The sequence below is a fragment of the Rattus norvegicus genome, chromosome 2 (assembly GCF_036323735.1).
Source record: "Rattus norvegicus strain BN/NHsdMcwi chromosome 2, GRCr8, whole genome shotgun sequence".
NCBI classification, from domain to species: domain Eukaryota; kingdom Metazoa; phylum Chordata; class Mammalia; order Rodentia; family Muridae; genus Rattus; species Rattus norvegicus.
Window position 1 is genome coordinate 208,612,609 of NC_086020.1, and position 21,759 is coordinate 208,634,367.

The 21,759-nt window shown below is 38.4% G+C and overlaps 1 long non-coding RNA gene across 1 annotated transcript; it reads left to right on the top strand.

Annotated features, from left to right (window-relative positions):
• The first annotated feature begins 19 nt into the window (after nucleotides 1-19).
• Nucleotides 20-18,289, top strand: LOC134485953 (uncharacterized). The gene is made up of 2 exons (XR_010064393.1): nucleotides 20-241; nucleotides 1,829-18,289. It is a non-coding gene; the product is annotated as an uncharacterized LOC134485953 (long non-coding RNA).
• Nucleotides 18,290-21,759: the final 3,470 nt, after the last annotated feature.

Below are 21,759 nucleotides of genomic sequence, written 5' to 3' on the forward strand. Positions count from 1 at the left end.
GCGCCCTGCGCCTCCCTGGCCAGCCCAGCTCCTGCCCCTCGGCCGTGCGCAGACGCGGAACTGCGGGAGCCCGCGGCGCCCGGGCAGGGCGGGAGAGCTGTGGGGCCTGCCGAACCCTAACCTGGCTCTGATCAGCAGCTGGGCTTGAAATTCTGACTCTAGGAACCCCGCCAGGGTGGGCAATGGAGACCCAGAGGACAGGAGGTGGCGTTCTCGCGCTGACACAGCTAAGGGCTACCAGGTTTGTGTGTGAGGTGGCAGGATCCATATACACCAGGAGCAGAACCAGCTTGATTTCCTGTACCCAAAAGTGCTTTTTTCCTGGATTGTGACTTTTTCCCCCTTCCCAGGTCTGTTTTTACAGAGACTGATGCAAAAATTAAAGACATCAGAAGCTCCTGGTTTTCGATTGATTGTTTTTTTCTTGACCCAGTGATTGGACTTTGCGGTGGTTTTTACTGTCGAGTTAAGGAAGCTGAGGCTGAACAATTATTTTCAGCTACTTTCTAATATAGCTTTCTCCTGGAACTCTTCCTGAAGTTAATGTGCAAGAATGTTTCCAAGCTCCAAGGACTGCCAGCAGCCCTGGGTATTACAAGGAGAAAGAAACAATCTTGCATGCCTTTTCCCACAGTGCAAAGCTGAAACGATTTAGTTGTTCGTTGCTTGGTTTTTATAGAGTCAAACTTAATCAAAAATTGAGTACAAATCGATTAAAATTGATTACAAATTGATATTTGTTAAAAATTTTTATTTTTATTATTTTTATTTTTTCCATTTTTATTATTTATTCCCCTTGGCCTTACCTTTTTTTCTTCTCTCTTTAAAATTTGTAAATGAAGACTCGGGTAAGAGCCAAGTATGGGAGCGCAGGCCTCTCTTTCAGCACAGGGTAGGCTGAGGCAAGAGGACTTCCACTTTGAGGCCAGCTGATTTTAACACAGGTTGAAATAAGAAAAATGGGGTGGGAGGAACAGATAAAAGGATTCCCGATTTAATTATTTTTATTTCTGGTTGAGACAGTTCCCCAATATATTCCCTTTTAACTATTTAAGGACCTCCTGTGTGTTTCAGGATATGACCCACATAGCATCCAGCCTGGTCACTGGCCACTTAAATATACAAATTTGTTTCTTTGCCTTATGGTTTCTGTCCCCAAAATACCGTATGCTGCCAGTCTTCCAGGAATTATCTATACTCCCGTCAATTTTAGTAAGGCTTGTGAAATGACAGTCTGGTTCCAATTTCCTCTTTGGTTTTATCATATAGATTGCATGTCTTATATTTTTAGTAAACAAATGGTAATGGTTTTTAGGCCGAGAACCATGAAATATATTAGTAAAGCACTTTTCCAGACATAACTCATTCAAAATGACTCTTTGCTGAGTTCTACAAAGAACACAATTTATGTTTTCCTTTCTAATCTCACTGTAGCTATGGAGAGAAAAGTTTGAAGTTTCCAATTTTCAGACTTTGAACCGGGAAACTATTAATGATACTGTGACTCACAGAATTTCCCAGACAACATTAAAAAAAAAAAAAAAACACAAACAGACTCTGAAAGGTCAATAGAATTAATGGCAGGTGCACAGCTCAGATCACAGCCTAAAATATGCCCTGTGCATTAGTGTAAACACTTTGGGGAGTGTTGCCTGGTTTTGAGCAACCAAGCCATCTTCCCATGTTGCTTTGGACATGGATGTCCCTGATAATCAGCATTATGCTTTTTTTCCCTTTGAAAAAATGGCCCTGGAGAGAGTAGCTGGGGACAATATAGCAGCTGATGTTAAGATTCCACGCTGTCCCTTTACAGAGTTGTATTTTGCAGAGTGTGCCTACTTGGATTCCTGGTCTCAAGGGCTTTCAGCTGGGTCCAGTCAGGACACATCTGCTACAGCATTTGCTTCATTCTTCCTACCTCCTACGCCCAAAGATATCTCAACACACATGTACAGCTTGAAGAAGTTATGGAGGAGTCGTCGCCCCAATTCCCTGGACTTTTGGGGGGCCGAAAGTGGTTATTCTAAGGTTGTTTTATGAGGAATTTAAAAATGGTTTTAATTTAACAGAGAGGAATTAGCTAGATTGAGTTGTACAGTCATAATCTCATTTGGTAGCTAGGTTACAATCATATCTTTGCTTTGATGTAGAATTTATTTGTCAAAAAAGTTTAAAAGTACAAGGTTTAGAGCCAGTCCTTCTATTGAGGTCATTACAAACTTCTCAGTTGATTACACATGAGAGTTAAGGGCCAAATAGCAAATTCATGTCTCTGAGTTTATGAGAGTACTTTTAAGATAATATTTAAGCTTTAAAGGCAACAGTCCAGATTACCTTATATAGATGTTTTTCAAAACCATCAGAAATCCACAAAATTTGAGATTTAAAGTTATTTATCTTTTGTTGAGGCATATCTGTTCCACTTTGGTAGATTTAATGAAGAATTTGACCATCTCTACCTCCAGGTGAGGCAATCCTTTGTGGCTAGACAGCCACTGAACAAAACTGCCTGTTTCATCTGCAGACTAATACTGTCCAGAAAAGGACAGATTATGCAGAATAGTTGACTGATAAGTCCTGCCAAGACAGGGTGATCAGCCCTTCAAAATCTGCATTTCAAGAGTCTGTCAGTTGATTTTGGGCCAGAAGGCTGAAGACTTGAGCTCACATGTTGCTAACAGGGGACTGTGCTAGTGGAGATTTGTCTCTACAACCTCTCAGTTCTGGAAGCCATGTTAGGATTCCTATGTGTATTGATATTTGGTCATTCTCAGATTTCTGCTGGGGTTGAAGACTCTCATAGCCTATCAGGCTGTTTAACTCTGAAATACATATTTTTTTTGGAAAGTTATCTGATAGTTTACAAGTTAGCCAAGATAGAACATAGATGTTAAGCCTTTCTTAAGCTGGAATGGATAACTAAATGTTCTGTTTAACTGATAAAGTGTTGGACTGGGTGTTAGATATACTTTATGCTTTTAATTACAAAATGATAATAGTTGTGCTCAGCTTATATTTGAGAGAAAAGTTTTTTTTAATTAGACAAAAAGGGTGATATATGGGATGATGTTACGGTGAGGCAGGTACAAGATAGAATGAGGCCTGTCATTGGAAGAGAAGGAAGGATGGTGGGAGAAAAGTTTGAGGGAAGAAGAAGAGGAGGAAACTGGAATGGGAGGCAGAGAAGCCTTTGAGAGAACATGGAGACTGATGTTAAAATTTCATGCTGTACCTTTACAGGTTGTTATGAATATTCTTAAGGGATGGATGTGAACAGGGTTTTTTATGTTTAGGTAGGCAATTATATCTTATCAATCTGATCAAAAAGAAAAAAAAGAAAAAATGGCCCCACTGTTCTATTTCTTTATGCCCTATGCTTGACTCAAGGTATCATGCAGTTTCACAAGGCAGGGAAAACCATATTGATCCTTGTCCTCAAAGATGAAGAGGTGGGCAAAGGGGAGAACAATTAGAGAAAATAGGAAAAGTGTACTATGATTTACCCTTCGCACTGGCCAACAGGAGACCACCTTTCTTCTGAGACTCAGCCCCACCTTAATGTAAAATCCAAGTCCACTACGCCTCAGCTACCCAGGACTAAAGTTGCTAGCTGAAATGGTGGAAAACCTCTGTGAATCCTGTCCAGTGTGTGCCTCACTCAGGATCTGCTCCATTAGACTCCTGAACTCTCTGCTCCCCGTTAAATGGGACTGGTGCAGTATTCTTTAATGGAGGAATTCTTATTTTGTTCTAAAGCCATTAAATTAGCAAGGCCCAAAACTTTGAGTTGTGGCATCGAAATGAAGGTACTGTCTCCATCCTGTCCTTTTATTTCCCAGAATATTAGCATGGTTGTTATTCTTCCTAACGGGCCAGTACCAATTAAAATGGGGAAGAAAAAGATAGAAGCCCCATGGAGGGGTAAACCTGAGGACCATTACGAAGTCCCACCCCCTAGGAAACAAAGCATCTAGTACCGTGGTTCTTAACCCTCCTAATGCCGTGATCCTTTAATATAGTTCCTCATGTTGTGGTGACCCCCCAACTGTAAATGTATTTATCTTGCTGTTTCATAACTATAATTTTGCTACTGTTATGAATTGGATTGTAAATAGCTAATATTTCTGATGGTCTTAGGCAGACTATGTGAAATGCTCCTTTGGCCCCCAAGGGGTCACTACCACCAGGTTGAGAACTGCTCTTCTAGTATGCCATTTGGTTGTATACGCTACCTTCAGAGATAACGCCTAAAACCCATAACTCATGGCTACTTTCAAATGATTGGGTGGAGTTGCCAAGGAATGGAAACCTACATTGGTGAAGAGATCCAAAGGAAGTCCATTCAGAAGGTTCACAACCTAAGCTATTTTTTTTTTTGTTTTGCATGTGAAACAACCCAGAGGACTGCACATTGTCAAGATGACTCAAAGATAAGGTAGCCAGAGTTACACATTCCAGGATAACTATCCCAAAACAGAGCTCATGTGCAGTCCAGTAAAATAGGAATTTCTTCACCAGTGTTGACCTGCCAGGTTCTACTGTTGCATGTCTCTTCTGCCAACAACACAGACTAATAATAATGACACCCTCCCAGGAGCAGCACGCCTGGTACACCAGACAGAAGCCAGCATCTCCTTTCTGGCAGCAGATTGATGACATTGGACTTCTGTTCTTGAGGCTTGGGTAGAGAATCATGCTCACTCAAAATGCACACATTCCAGATATGATTATGTTTCCCCTGTCATTAGTATTTCTGCTGACATCACCATGAATAGATACATACTTGCAATGCCTTAAGCATACTCAAGGCTAGCATTTCCTATAACATTGTATCTGATCCAAAAGCACATTTTACAGCCTGGGGAGTCACCATGGGTTCACAGGCATGAAATCAGTTCATCATACATTCCATAGCCTAGACATTACAATGGACAAAAACTATGAACTGGCTTAGCGAACAGTGTTCCTGCTCCTTGCAGGGTTGTACGAAGGTGCAGTATGCACCAAGCATTAGCGTTACATGTGCATACATGGCTTCATGTGGGTGGAGCACATGGGCCCATGATAGATCAATGAAAATGAGAGCAATGTAGTCACTGTATCCCTCATAGTACACTAACGTGGGCTTCAGTTTCCATCTACCCTTTCTGACTCAGAAGTGACTCAATCATTGGCCAGGACAGATCACGTGGCACTACTGAATAGGAAGAGAGCTAGGAAGTACAGTGTCACTGTGTGTTCAGCAGGCAGTGAGTCAAGAATGTTTTTAATAGCACGAATGACAGTTGTAACCTTTCAGCAGCTAATTCTAGGTGCTTAACAGGAGGCAAAGACAAGCTAATACAGGGGCTATGACCTCAAAGCTGTGATTATTACCCAATTATCTGAAAGTACACAGTTCTTTACATGAAATTTCTCACTGGCTTGGAGAATTCAGGCATGTATTTCAAGTTATTAACTTCAATTTTCTCATCAGCAAAGTTGGGATAGTTAATAATAGATACTTCAAAGGTTATGAAGATCAAAGTAACTAATACACAGGGACTAATATCTATCTACATCTTAATTGTTTTATTGCTTTTACTGCTAGCGTTATTGACTTAAGTACTAGTATCAGGCTGCCACGTTTGCCCTGTAATTGCATTTAGAATCCCAAGCCATGTAGCTTTCACTTCAAATGTGTGTTTTCAAAAGGTTTTCCTTAGTCTTGTCGTGGGCTGGAAAGTGCAAAAGAAAAATTGTCATTTTTTTTTTGCAACAAATAAAAACACTGGGAAATAATAAGTAAGTATTATTTTAAGCATCTTTAACTTAGGAAAATTCACCAAGCATGGACTGTGTTTGTAATTCCATGATCAAAGAGGTCGGCTTCCATCTTAACCCTGTTATCAAAGTGGGACTCAGGCTGACCATCAGTCAGAACTGGAAGCCAGCATTATTTAACACCGTAGGTTCACTTCTAGAGACACTTGATCATTGTTCAATGAATGTTACCCCATTCTGCGAACGGAATGGTTTTTGCAACAGCTTGATGCTGTCAAGTTTGTCTGTAAAGTGCTGGTTTATTTGTAAACAAAAACAAATTTCCGTTATTTTCTAGCCTCTTCTTGCAAGAAAAAAGACTTTCATCAGAACTTTATTCAGTGTCAAAGTAATCGGCAGTTCACTTGAAGATATTTTCTTTGCTTAAAGTTGGCAAAGTGATTTCTGTAAAATATTCTGGTGATCAAGGTATTGATTTACATTCTACTGAGATCCTTGAAGGAAGATGTTCTTGGACAGAGAGGGAGCATATCATAAAACTGAGGCTAACGATGGTTTCCTTTTCTTTTCTAAAAATATCTATATTGAAGTTTAATTTCTACAGCATGTGGTTTGTTATTTAAAATGCTCAGCTCAGTGGTTTACAATCATTGCTTGTGAGCCACCAACAATATAAATTATAGAACTTCTTCATCATGCCCAAAGGAAGGCTCTGCTTACAATAACACTCATCCCCATGAACTCCTAGGTGCACGTCTTAGAGCTGAAAATATAATTTTTAAATCTCTAAATTTGCCCATTTTTCACATTCCACAGGAAATAAATAATTAAGAAATTCGTAGGTCTTTTGTGACATTCTGTCATTCAGCATGCTGTTTTCAAGGCTCAACTCCCATGACTCTTCATGCCACTGTATCAGCTTGATGCCTTAGGGAAGCCCTCTTGGAACACTGAACCTTATTTAATCCTTTCACAGCCATTCTATTCTACATATGCATGTATGTGCATGTGTGTGCACATGAGTATAGGCATCTCCTGAAATGTAACATGTAATCTGAAAGTTAATGTTAGTAATTAAGATTAGAAAAAAATGAACGTGTGATTGCCAGTGATCATGTTTAACACATTAAATGAAAAGTAATTGATGAATTAGAGGCACAAAATGATACAGCTCATGAATTTTTTTTTGTTGTTTAATAAACTCTGATGTTATGGAGAGACGTAGATATGTCTGTCTGTATTTCCAAAAGTAGCCCTTTCGTGAAAGTTTGTTAATTAGCAAGTTGGCCTTTGTTAGATACTCTGTCTGCCAGCACCTTGACTTGGACTCTAGAACTATAAAAGATAAATTTCTGTTGTTTATTAACCACCCAGTCCCTGATAGTTTTGTCATAATAACCTGAAAATTATTAGTCATGAGGCTGTTTACTGCTATAAAAAATGCATAAAAAATGTGAAGTTGCCTTGAAATCGGGTAAAAGGCAGACACTGAAAGAGACTTGATGACCGAGCTGAGAAAGATGATGGCTGTGAATCAGCAATTCCAAATGATTGGGCTGGGAGGGCTCGGGAGAGGAAGGATGTGCGTATAGTAAACATCTTCATGGAGCAGGGTCTCAGCTAGAAATGAGAAGATGCTATTAGAAAGCAGAGGACAGTCTTCTATAAAGTAGCAAAAACATAGCTGAACACTTTGAAAACCCCATGAGAAATGAAATGAAACATTTGGCAAGGGTGATTTCCAAAGAAAGAATCAATGGGGCCTGGTGGTTTATCCTTGAATATGGGAAGAAAGATGACCTAGAACAGTTACACAAAAGAAAAGTGTAGAAAAATTTTAGCTTTTCTATTAAACAAACAAGAAGTCAAACAAAAACTAAACAGCACTAACAACAACAACAACAACAACCAAGAAATACTTCCTGAGAAAGTATAAAGAATAAGGACAAATTAGATGGTAATCCCGTGTGTCTGGATCTCATGGAAACCAGCTTCTTTTTACTGGGATACTGGGAAAACCAGTCAGGAATCTGGAGAGAAGGCAAGATCTATTTTCCTGAACAGAGGCCATGACCCAGAAGACTTCCGAAGGCCACTGTAGAAGGTTTTCCACGTGTGTGTGTCAAGTTTAAGATTTTTGAGGGCAGCCTTACTCAAAAGGAAGTGTCATTGCCCCAGCTGCTGTCCTTGTGAAGACGTTTGTATTCAGTTCTGGGGCCTCACTTTGTATTCACCATAAGTGCAACTCTAGCTGTAGATGCAGATTCATAGAGCAAGTACCTAAGTAAGCTGTTGGGCAATTGTATCTAATATCCAGAGATGCCTCGGAGAACTGTAGCAAACAGGTAGAGAACCACCGGTATACTGGAAAACAAAACAAAACAAAACAGCCCCAAAACATTATCTTCTAAGTAGGACAGTATCCAGTGAGGCCATGTAAAGATGCCCAATTTCATGGCCACAGATTAGTCCAACCAATGGCCTAGGATTATGGCTTAAGAGAACAGCAGATGTGACTACAACCAGTAAGACTGCTAAGCACTAATCCAGGGGAGCAAGACTTGGAGGATCATGTCAAAGGTTTTGATCAAGCCTTAGGGTCATACTGCTGGGCCTGTTGTTTACTTGTGTGGAAATTTTCTCTGCTTTCTTATTTCTCTGTTTTAAATGGCAGCGGTTGTGCCGTTCTGTCAGGCTCGGTATGTCAGAAGTGCAGGAGGTATTGGATTTCACAGGTTCAGCGCTCAATAAGACTCTGTGTCAGAATGACTTGGACCTTGATTCTCATTCATCTCTGAGCCAGAGAAGACTTAGCCTTTAGACCCTTACACTGTTGATACCAGACTGAGTTAACACTTTAGAAAGAATGCAGTTTTAAAATAGGAATGTCATGCTTTTCAGGATCACTGGGTTTGAATCTTAGAGCTTGAATGATAGTTCCTCTGAGTAGGAATTAGTTACCAATGTCTAACAAATAAACAAACATGGGTGAGCTTTTGATGTTGATTGCTTTGAGTCTTTTGAACTCTGAGGGGGAAGCCATTTTAATATTGTTTCCCTTCCCCACACAGTGTGTTCCATTTATTTAGTCGCTTAATTTCTTTCAAAAACCTTTGATGTCTCGCACTGTATATATTCTGTCTTTTTACTAAGCTCGTTCCCAGGTATTTTATCCATGTCACGTCAATGAAAGTGGAATTGCAATGCATACTTTTATTTTTCAGTTGTTCACTCTTATTATATAGAAATGAGACTTTTAAGATGTTGATTTTTGTTTCCTCTAATTTTTAGCACTTCCGTTATTCTGTTATTAGTTCTAATAGTTCAGTGAATCTAGGACTTTCAATTTTAAAATCAAGCAACCTATAAATATGGTTTCACTTGTTATCTTCTGGTAAGGGAGGCCTTAATTTCATTTCCTTAAATATTTCGTAAGGGTTAAGGAAATAGAATTATAATGCACAGTGTATAATCTATGTATCCATGTGTATATCTTTCTACCTCTCCTCTATCTTCCACCTATCGATGTAAAGAGATATTTTATAAAAACATTGGTTTATAAGACTATAAAAGCTCATATATTCCAATCTCTTCAGTTGACAAACTAGAAACACAAAATATTTAATGATAAGGGGACAGTGAGATGGATCAGTTAACAAAGATATGAACAGAGAAGTTTAGAAAGTTTTCTTCTAACCTCCATATGTGTGCAGTAGGGCATGAGAATGCCCATCTGCACTGCACAAACTCCCCCACCCACACACACATGCACACAAATATTAATAATTAATAAAACTTTAAAAATTAATAAATATCCTATTCTCTAGCTCAGATTCAGCAACAGTTATACCTGTTTGGGTTAAAAGGCAGAAACTTAAATAAAAATACCAGTGTTCAAGCTTAAGATCAGCCAGGAAGATTACCCCTTTCCATGGTGGACTATGGCTTTGTTCAGGCCTTTAACAGTTTGGGTGAGATCTACATTTCAGAGGATGGTCTGATTTATTCATGTGACCAATTTCAATGTCAAGTTCATCAAGAGACACTCTCTGAAATACCTAGACTAATGTTTGACCAGATAGCTAGGCACCTCATGATCCAGTCAAGTGAGGAGCATAAATAGTCATCCAAAATCCCATCTTTGTCAGCCTGGCAGTGATGATATTGCGATATAAACATGAAAGCATATTTGGCCTTCAGGACTTCTGTCTAGAACTTTAAAAGTCCTTGTAATTGTCTAGGAAAATAGTGAGTGGTAGGGGTGAAAGAAAGATATTTTGTAATACATAATAATCTCCTTTCAACCACACTTGAGTTTATAAGGCAATTTTTGCATGTATGAAGTATGGTTTCCAGGGGAAAAAGATATAAGATTAGAAGGCTGGAACTTTGAACCATGCCTCCCAGTCTCTAGAGAGGGAAGACTGCCCAGAGATCCACCTAACTATGAGTGCATAATGATTTAATTGACCACACCTCTATAATAAAAGTTTATATAAAACCTAAAGGGTGAGATTCTGGGAGTTTTTGAATTAATGAACATGTAGAGGAAGAATGAGCTCAATGCTGCTGAGGGAGAGGTGTTCTAACATACGTTGGCTTTACCCTCTTCCACTTAGCTATTTCTAGGTCATCTCTTTTATAAAATATCAAGAATAACTAGGCTGTTTATCTCACTTCTGTTAGCCATTCTATCAAACTCACAAAACCAAGAATAGCATCAGGAGAACTTCTGATGGCAGTTGAGCTGGGCAAATGCTTTGGGTTATCTGAAGAAGGACATCATGCAATGGGCATCTGCAAAGACAGGGGAAGTATTGTGGGATCTGACTCTCCTCTGGCTGGTTTCACAACTACATCCAATTGTGGAATATCCACTTGATAGTGTCTAGATAATTGAACTGATTTGATGTGCAGTTGAAATTATTGTTGTGTCAAAGTAAAGAACTGAGAGTGTGGAAGAAAATCAGTGGTTCTCTATGGCATCTTTAAATATATCCTTACCCCATGTTTAATTCATTCATACAGATAATAATACAGTCGTGATCCTCACTCATATGCTACAACTATCCCAAATACAACTGTAAATGCACTAATGACTTTCTCTGGAAAGAAGAACCAACCAATCTAAAGTAGTGATGATTATTATCTTTGATGAGTGTGTTAAGCAGCTTTTTACTGCTTTTATACTTGCCATGATATAATACCAGAGTTAATCAGATTATAAGGAGGAAAGATCTATTTTGTTTCATGGTTCTGCTTGAGGAAAGATAGAACATCATGGTATAACAGTAACTAAGGCTTTAACACGTGGTTCTTTGGGAGACATATACTCAAATAATCCATACCAAAAAAAGTTGCTGATTTTCAAATGCTGCAATAAATTCCAATACATCACATAATAAAAGAATAAAAAAAAAGAAAGCCAAGATATTTGCGTTTGACACATATAATATATTCATAACAAAATAATAAATATTCATGAAAGTTATAGTCCACACTGTCTTTATTTTTTATTCTACACTTCTGTCATTACTCTGTAGTCACTCACAACTCATATTTACAATTACCCTGTGACACCTCTGTCACTTTCTATTCTGTCTTCCCTTTGCCCTAAGCAAGTGCCTCAGCTGGTAATATCATTTTACTTCTGTATGTGACCCATGTCTTCATACCAGACTGGGCTAGACCATTAGCATTCTTATGAGCTTTGACTTGTAATTTTCTATTAATTCCTTATCATAATTGACCTTAATTATCTTTAATGTATATTAGTTGTATATGCCCCAAAGATTCCTTTGTCTCCTAGGTGTAATTTTTGTTTTACTCCTTGATTATATTGTGGCACAGTCTAATTTCCTCTTGGTTACTAATATAATAGTTAGTAAAATCAAAACTGAGGCACTTGTCTCGACTCTAATAAAACAAGTAAATACCTAAGTATAGAAAGAAGTGAATCCCAGGAGGTTCTGATTACATGATAGCAGCTGTCACAAAAGGTGATCAAAACCACCAGTAGACATAGAGGCTTGCTCAGCCTCATCAAAAAATGACTAGACAAAAACATGCTTTGCAACACTCTGTTCAACCTCAAACTGATAGCACCATTACTATTAATGATTGTGCCCTAAGAGAATTGTTTCAAAGTGTTTGACGTAATCCTCCTCATTTTTATCTTTGGAAGGCTCCTTTGGCCATAGCTTCTCTGTATATGGCCATGGTTTTCTACAGCACAGGTACTCCCACTTCACTGTTCTACTCTTCTCCACTATAACTCTCTGGAGAACCGTTAATTGTGTTTTGGCGTTTTCATTGGTATCAACCACAACAGTCAACACAGTAGCTTCTTTCTTTCCCTTCTGGTTCAAGAGAAGCATGATGAAATCTTAACCCCTCACTCAATGGAGTCATTGTTGGGTTCATTGGCAGAAACATTTCTCCCTCTGTAACTTAGACTTCTTCTAGCAAGGCAGATAAGAGAACAAGAAGCAACATTTTGCCAGTGAATCACTGGGGAGAGAACTTTTTCCTCCAGCACTTTTTTTATCCTAAACTTGTGTATTCTACTTGTGGAATAGAAAAACACCAAAACTTTAAATATGCAAGGCTTTAGGCATGCAGAACTTTTTAGGGAACCTTGCCCAGATTCTATAGATGGATGGTCCTATTGGCTATATAGCTGGTCAAAAATATTAGGGATTACATCATTCTCAGACTGCATAGTCATTGAATAGTTCTATACTCTGAGGGCAAAGACCCAATCATCAGTTTAGGAAAATCTGGGGAAATCCCAATGTATTCATGATGAAAAGCATTTAACAAAGTCTCACTCTGATAAAAACCAAGAATAAAGCTCTCTGATTTCTATTCAACATTATTGGAGATCACAGCCAGGCAATTGCATACTAGTGATTTTTAATATTTTATGTCAACCCATCTCATTCTTAGATACTTATAGGCTGTAGTCTGAGTGAACCAAATTGCCACCATCCACTGCTGGTGAGATACACCTCATTTAATCAGTTGAAGGACTGAATAGAATAGAACCAGTACTTCTGGCTTTTCACTTGTTTGGGAACGGAAAAACAGCAGGTATGAATTATACAGTTTCAGTTGTTACATTTGCATGGTCAAAGGGCATAAAAGGAAAATGACTCAAAAATTGACTCAGAAAATTTGGTGATAATGTCTGTGAAAACAACTCTCTTTTTGAGCAAAATCCTGAAAATATTCCATTTGAGTGCTCACTAATCAGGTATATAAAATGATACATTTGCCCGCTTTTTATTAATCAATTAAGTAATTTATATCCTAAATGTTGTTCCCTATCCCAGTTCCCCCTCCCATAGCTCCTTCTCTTATCCTCCTCCCCTTTCCCTTGGAGAGGGTGCCCTATTCTTGTATCCCCCTCACCCTGGTTCATCACATCTTTGAAGGATTAGGCCCATCCTCTCCCACTGATGTCAGAAAAGACCGCCCTCTGCTACATACGTAGCTTGAACCAGGATGCATATGCTCTTTTGTTGGTCCAGATAAGTTGGCACTGTTAGACTTCCTGTGGTGTTGCCATACCCTTCAGAGACTTCAGTCCTTCCTCCTAAATCTTCCATAGGGGTACCCAGAGTCCACTCAGTGTTTGGCTGTGGGTAGAGCCTCCCAGAGGACAGCTATACTAAGCTCCTTTCTGCAAGTACAACAGAGCATCACCAATAGAGTCAGGGATTGGTGCCTGGCCATGGGATGAGGTTGGGCCAGTCAGCCATTATTTTCTGTCTCTGCTCCATCTTTGTCTGTGCATTTCTTTTAAATAGGAAAAATTTGGGGTCAAAAGTTTTGTAGGTGATAATTATTGGATATTAGCCAAAAATGTAGAGAGTACCCATGAAACATTCCACAGACCCACAGAAGGTAAACAAGAAGAAAGGCCCAAATGAGGATGCCCAGATCCTTAGAAGAGGGAACAAAATAGTTATGGGAGAGAGGGAACTGGGTGAGAGAGGGGAGTGTAAGGGAAATAGGGGGACAGGGTCAGGTATGGGGAGAATAAGGAGAAAGGCCCAGAGGGCCAGGAGAATGAATGGAAATATGTGGCTGCCAAGGGTGGGGGTGGAGAATCTCTAGGAAGTCCTAGAGACCTCAGATGGGGAGGCTCCCAGGAGTCAACGCAGATGACCTTAGCCTAGATGCCTAACAGTGGTACATGGATCCTGAGGAGACCACCTTCTGAAGCCAGGCAAGACCCCCATGGAGGAAAATAATACATATTGTAGATACCAGTAGATTATTTCCTCAAAGTTCCTTCTCATCGCCTAATGCTTATCAAAACTAGATAAATAAGAAGAAAAACATACATAGATAATTAATTCCTACTTTTAGAGCCTTCTAGGGGGAAATAAGCCATGTCCAGTAAATGCTAAAATATCTTGAGAGCACAGGCAACAAGGCTGAATTTTCATAAATAATCAGCAAAGGTTTTAACCTTGACTTTATTCTTCTGGAAAAAAATGAAAGTTCTTATGTTGAATATTGATCCAGATTTTTATGAAAGAATCTGGTCTTTTAAGGCAAAACCTTCATGTTTTTTTTAAATGAAAAAATAAGTTTATATCTCTTTTGAATAGCTGTATCCAAAATTATGCAATTATGACAATCCCAGTGACCTGAAAAATTATTTCAGACTTAGCACACAGCCTTTCCCAAAAGCCTAAAGGACATTGATGAGCTGCATAACCACACATGTCCACATCCCACTGTGGCTAATGTCATTTGGATGTAGTATGCATTACCTGTTTTTAGTGAAATACTTTCTTCCTTTTCCACTCTTCCTTCTAGTATTCACTGTTTTTGTAGTTGTCGTCTTCCTCCTCTTCCTCCTCCTCCTTCCTTCTCCTCCTCCTTTTTCTGTTCCTCCTCCTCCTCCTCCTCCTTCTTCTTCTTCTTCTCTTCCTCTTCCTCTTCTTTGTTTTTCTTCTTGATTTATTGTTGTAATAAAGTTAATGCTCTTCCCTTTCTTCCAATCTTTCTACTCTCTTTCCTTCCCTCCCTTCAGTTCTTATCTCTGCCCTGCCCTCCCTCCCTCCCTTCCCCTTATTGCCCTCCTCTTTCCCTCTATCCTTGCTTCCCAGCAGGTGGAATTTAGATCTTCAGACACACTAAGTAAGTGCTCTGTTATTGACCTGTATTATCAACTCCATAATTATTCATTTCCTTCATATTCAAATCTGACAGATTTTATTTCTTAAATTAATCTAAGAATCATGATGGCCTCTAAATTCTTTATCTCCAGCTCTGGACTTTATGTCTCAATCCAATTCAGACATTTTTTGAACTCATGAAAAATATAGAAAAAATTTAAATATGTACAAATTCCTCAAACACATGCCAAATTTGGCTGAAATTTACAAAATAAATTAAAATTTTATTCATACAGTTATCCAGAAAAAGAAAACAGGAACTTATGCTTTCATAATTCTTTTCACATAGTATAATTTAACAAAACATTTTGTAACAGACACCACATACACACACACACACACACACACACACACACACACACACACACACACACAATAGATGGACAAACAGAATGAGTCCCCTACCACATTTCTATAGCTGGAAAGAATTGGTACTAACTCAAATGAACATCAGTGGATTTTGATATGGTAGACACAGAGTTATTAAGATAAATATCACTTTATCACTTATTCTTAAAAGTTAGAAAGCAAAGCTGTGGACTGTTGCAGCTAGAATTCTGACACAATATTATTAATAAATAAGGTGCATTCATTTAAATTTGGAAGGTATAAAAGGGTGTTATCTCCTTCATCTCGTTTATTTATGTTAAAGATTTGTTTACTTTTATTTTATATGTATATTGGTGGTTTTGCCTGCGTATATTTGAGTGCTTGTATGGAGATGTGTATGATGTCCATAGACACCAGAAGAGGGCTATTTTAGGGTTTCCATTGCCACAAAGAGACATCGTGACCAAGGCAAGTTTTACAAAAGAAAACATTTTATTGAGGCTGCTTATAGTTTCACAGGTTCAGTTCCATCATCATTCTGGTTGGAAGCATGGGAATGTCCAAAGAAGACACGGTGCCGGAGGACTGGATGGTTCTACAGAAGGAGCGAGGCTTAGCCTGAACACCAGAGACTGCAAAGCCAGCCACACAGGGACACACTTCCTCTATGGAGGGTGTAACTCTGAATAGTGCCACTCCTTATGGGTCAAGCATTCAAACACATGAGTCTGTGGTGAGCACATGTATTTAATCCACTACAAGGGCTCATAGGTCTGCAGTTACAGATTGTTATGAGCCTCCTGGGTCTTCTGCTGTAAAAACCTGAGCCATGTCTCTAGCCATCCTCTCGTTGCTTGAGAAAACTTGTAGAAAGATGCAATTTTGCTGTTTGAATGGATTTCACAGCAGCAGTCTCCCAGAGCCCACTCTCCAGCTTCCTACACACTGAGCACTACTTTTGGTGGAACCAGTGGGAGGTGTTGTTTTGTTTTAAATTCTGTACAGTATAAGTTTTAATTGGTCAGTTGGTTTTATTATTGTTGTTTTGAGAGGCATTCCTGAAAAGCCTAGTGATAATCTTTCATTTCAAGCCTGTCCAGTACTTTTAAGTCTAATTCTACTTTATCTGAATAATTGCAATTTATACAGTTGTTTACTTCTTAAACTGGATCAATTCTGATATATACAGAAAGGCACCACTGATGCATAAATGTACCATTTTGTCCAATGAAAGGAGTGATGAAATTCAGTAGTGAAATCATAGCTAGTCCTACAATGGAACAACACAGCAAGTTTAAGAAATGAACAGAGGATAGATTCATGAATGAGAATCAAATGTGATTATTAATGCAAATAGTACAAGTGAAGTCAAGTTTGAGAACATGAATGTATCACATATATATAATATAAAAAATTTTCTATATATTTAGTGCACATGAAATTAACACTAAAAGTTTGTGACTTGCAAAAGAGAGGAGAGAAAAAGATACATACTCAAAAACATCCTAGCCTTTTCTCAAATGCATCAAAGAATTTTGAATTTTCTGTAAAATTTAAAGAAGGGCACGTTAATGATCTTTGATTTGTAAGGAATTTTAAATTATTAAAAGTTTATGTTTTCATCTAATTCAATCATTGTGTTGTCTAAGGAGAATTTCCTATTGGTCTAATCTTTTCTTTCTGTATGGTACCAGGCATTGAACTAAGGAGCTTTATCATTGAGGCAAGCAAGCAAACATCCTACTGCAGAGCTACAACCCCAGTCCTGTTCTGTTTTATTCTCACCAATATTCATTATGAGCTCATTCTGTCATTCACTGGGCCCCCAGGGCATGGCTCTCTTCCCTTCTCTCTAATATATAACCAATGCAATAGCCATATCTAATTTCTTCATTACACTTTAATACTCCACTCACTTATCTCCTTTTCTGCTGCACATCCCTCTGTTTTCTCTAATCTGAGTAATTAGTAACACCTGAAGAGCTCTGAGATCCTAGAGCAATGGAGTGTCTGGGCATGATAAATGGTTGGCAGTACAACTATATCATAAGCCGGTTCACTTATGTCCTTACTGATGTTCATTCCATTGTGGGTTTTGTCTATCTCTGATTATTTCTCCCCATGATGACCAATTTAAAATATCTTCCTAGTCTTGGTTGACTAACCTTTCTTCTGCCATCAAATCACTTCATGTACTATTTTCTAAAGAAAGTAAGGCTCAACCTTTTTAAACACACAGGTTGATTCTCATCTTCCCACATGTAAGACTCTGCCCTCTCTGAAGTAGCATAAAGATCAAGAGGTTGACCATTTTGGAAATGCCATCTGAACCCTTGGGACCTTTTGAAACTGTAGGAAGATATTCTGAAAATAAAGTTCACATTTTGAAGGTAGTCAACATAAGATAAGAAAAATCTATGGATCAACAGTGATGGTATTTAGTGTTTTAATTAAGCATGTCTATATCAGAAATCCTATAGTTGTATAAAAGAAATGAACAATATGGGAGTCTATTAAGTTATTTCTAAGTGCTTGCTGACAGGTGCCTAGTATAGGTCTCCCCTGAGAGGCTCTGCCAGAGCTTGACCAATATGGATGTAGATGTACGCAGCCAAACGTCGGACTGAGCTCAGGCACCAATGGAGCTCTTTCAGGGCAAGGACTGAAAGAGCTGAAGGGGTTTGCAACCACATAGGGAGAACAACAATATCAACCAACCAGATCCCCCACCCCAGAGCTCCCAGGGACTAAACTGCCAACCAAAGAATACACATGGAGGGACCCATGGCTCCAACTGGATGTGTAGCAGAGGATTACCTTATATGACATCACTGAGAGGGGAGCCACTTGGTCCTGTGGATGCTGAATGACCCAGGGTAGGGAAATGCTAGAGCTCTGATGCAGGGAGAGGGGATAGGGAGATTGTGGAGGGGAAACTGGGAAGGCATATGACATTTGATGTAAATAAATAAAATAACCAATAAAAATAAATAAAAGTTGTTTCCATTTTTCCCTTGCCCTTTTTTTTCAGTCTCAGGCTTATCCTGAAGTATACTAAATTTATGTGTATTTTGAATTAGCTAATTTGGTAATCCCATTTCTGACATATTCATAGCAGATTTGTAGCACTTTGGAAGTCCAATTTATTGTTGTAAATGATATAGGGTTCTTCAATTCGCCCCCAATATTAATTAGTACACACAAATTTTGCCAATTTCTACAGGCAAAATTGCTATACTTATTGGTTGTCACATGACTTCAAGATAAATGCATGTCTCATATATTTTGAGTACCTAATTCATCTTTATTTTTCCAGTGAAGAACTCTATCTGAGATACCCAATCTCATACTACTGGAAATATGTGCTGTCATATTCTTTTATGCTTAAATCAGTCTTAATGGGTTATTATTCATATTCAATATATTCTACAATTTTAGATGTACATTCTGATGAGTTTTGACAATTATATGTAGTTGTATATCATAGCCCAAGTCATGATATGAAATATGCTCATCAGTCAAAACATTTATTGGTACCATTTTTCATATATTAAAAAACCATTTAAATTCACTAAATTTGACTTAAACTATAATACATTTACCATATGTGCATATTTTAAACTTTCTTTGTGGGTAATTTTTAGATGAATACTTCTTTTTATCCTTTTCTATGCATTTTAAGAATTGTATGTCTCTGATAGTTTTAATGAAGAAATGGAGGGGATTCGTGTGTAGAGATTATCAACTCAGCCAAATCATTTCTTTAAAGAAACACATGAACATACCTGCCCAGATTGACGGGGAAAGAAGATTCAGGTTAAAGGAGGAATATCACCTTCATCTGAACCTACCCTAGTAGTCAGTTATACAATGCAGCCCATTTTTGCCTATAGCCCTCCAAATAGGTATTTTTGTTGGTCATTATACTGATTTATATTTAGAGCCTTAAGAGAAATAATTATTCCAGAATACAAGGGGATAACTCTAAAATATGAAAGATGTAATAATAAAGTATCTTCTTTCCATAATAATACTTCATATGATCTTCCAGTGTAATGGATTTGAAATGGTGAATTCTTTAAAGGCAGAAGCTTAGTCTAAGACCTCCTCCCCTAAGTATTTAAATGGATGTACCAATGTATGCACATTGATTAATTCCATATGTATAGACTCAATATACACTTAAATATTCAGAGTAAATATTCTTGATTTTGGGTAAAATGGTTAAGAAAACAGACATACATATTGGGCTCACAGTACTTGCATTCTAGACGGGTAAAGAGGCAACGATAATAGAGTGTGATCTGCACTGTATGCATAAGTAGGAGGTACCCAGAGGGATCCCAAAGGAAGCCTCATTTCAGGCTCGTATGTGGGATCTTGGAAAGAATCTTGAAAAAACAGACTCGAGACCTAAACTTGAAGGGGAAAGTGGGTCGTGTAGGTGAGGCAATAGAATGTGGAAAGACATGGAAATAGAGAGGAAAATGTTCCAGAAATCTTCAGTGAAAGGAGATAATGAGAGAAACTCCAAAGGCATGTTTTTAACTAGAGTGGAGCAATGGATACTTGCCTTGGACAGGAAGGGCATGATAGAATTTTATTTGGGAGTACATTTTTTATACTGTTATATGTTATCTAGAGTTGGATTTAGCAAGGAACAAGTCATTAGTGGGACTTTTTAAACATAAGGAGCAAAAAAGCAAATGCTGTTGATCTGTCCTTTCTTTGGAAACCAGGAAAATGCATCACCTTTTGGGAAGCATTAATGACAAATCGTCCATACACATTTGATCAAACAGGTCTATGTTTAAAGTCATCCTTAGCATCACAACTCTGGGGAAGTGCTATTGTTTTGTTGTTATTGTTATGAATAAAGTAAAATTTGGATTGCTTGTTTAATTATTTTGTAGAAATCTGGTATCACTCACATTGCCTTCTATGACAACTATTTAGTAAAAATTGAAATTTTCTTCAGAAAAATAAATGTTAGTTTCAGGAAAATATTAGAAAAGCAAAATCCATTGTAAGAGTGATAGAACTTCCTCAATGTAATTATAGACTATGAAGGATTATAGTAAATTTATCCCAATGTAGATTTTATGGGTGGTTAGGAATACACATTTTTTGGTTAACCAGAAACAAATTTTCTACTTCAATCATTCAAAATTCCAAGTCCTAATTGTCTGATATACCATTTGCTTACAGCCACTGTGGGAGACCATTTGCTCAATGACATGCAATGATGATGGAGCAGCTTGTTCATAAACTTACTAATTACTAAAGAATGACTTGAAGCATCTGGGACCACAACTGTGGGCAAGAGCATAGTATTTTCTACTCACACTGCCACTTTCCCTGAGATATCTGGGGTCATATTCCTAGTTTTCTAATTTTTTAAAAATATATTGCATTTGATATCTGCATTACAATTTCTCCTTCCTTCCTTCCTTCCTTCCTTTCCTTCCTTCCTCCCTCTCTCTCTCTCTCTCTCTCTCTCTTTTCTTCTTTTTTAATGAATGAAGCAATTTATTAACCCATCATCTGTTGTTCTAATGTTGCTTCTTGTTGCCAGCTGCCACCTGTCTGACAATGCTCTCTGGATATCTCTCTCTCTCTCCCTGAGATGTTAACTTGCAGCCCTCATGTTGGTCCTTTTTCACCATTTTCAGGCCCTCTAGAGCCTGGAGAACCAGACAGGCCACACTCTTGGAGCCTCTGCTGAAATAGTTGGGCCTGACACTGTTTCTCTGCTGTCCTCAGTAGATCTTGGTCATGGAATCAACCCCTGCACACCACAGAGGTACAGAGGCCCTGGTGTGGAAGCAGCTCCTGTTTAGAGCCTGTGTTGGATGACTTCTCATCACAGGAGGCAAGCTCTTTATGTTTGGAAGGCTTAACTGTGTCCACCCATTCTGGGGACTTTCAGCTTCCCAGACTTTTTGAGGAAGGTTGCCAAAGCTCTGAGGAACTCCTGCTGGTCAACATCTTTTACAGTAACTCCAGCCATCTGCATGGCCAGCTGGGAGATAGAAAGGGAACATTGGGGTTTCCCTGGCCTACAAGTCAAGTCAAGGTCTTGAATTATAAATTTATTAGTAATCAATGTTGGAATTTTGTTCATTATTCTTATTCTACAAATTTACATTTCTTTTTGTTTTCTGAAAGCATCTGTTTAATTGGAATTGTTGGACACTGGTCTAACTTTTGTATTCATTTCTTAGTGACTCCTTGCTGCTCTCTTTAAGGTCCTTCATCCTCACACTTTCTTGAACGTAGGTGCTCCTCAGAATTTCAGTTTTTACCCTCTGCCATTAAATGCCTTCCCCTGGTTAACCTTACTTGGATGACGTAGGAAAAAGGAAACTACAGATGCTGAAGAAATCTCAGGCACACATACAGAAAAGCTTGGACTAGGTGGGCTGTGCTTGCTTTCCTGAAGGGCACCTACTTCAAAACTCAGAAACCCAGC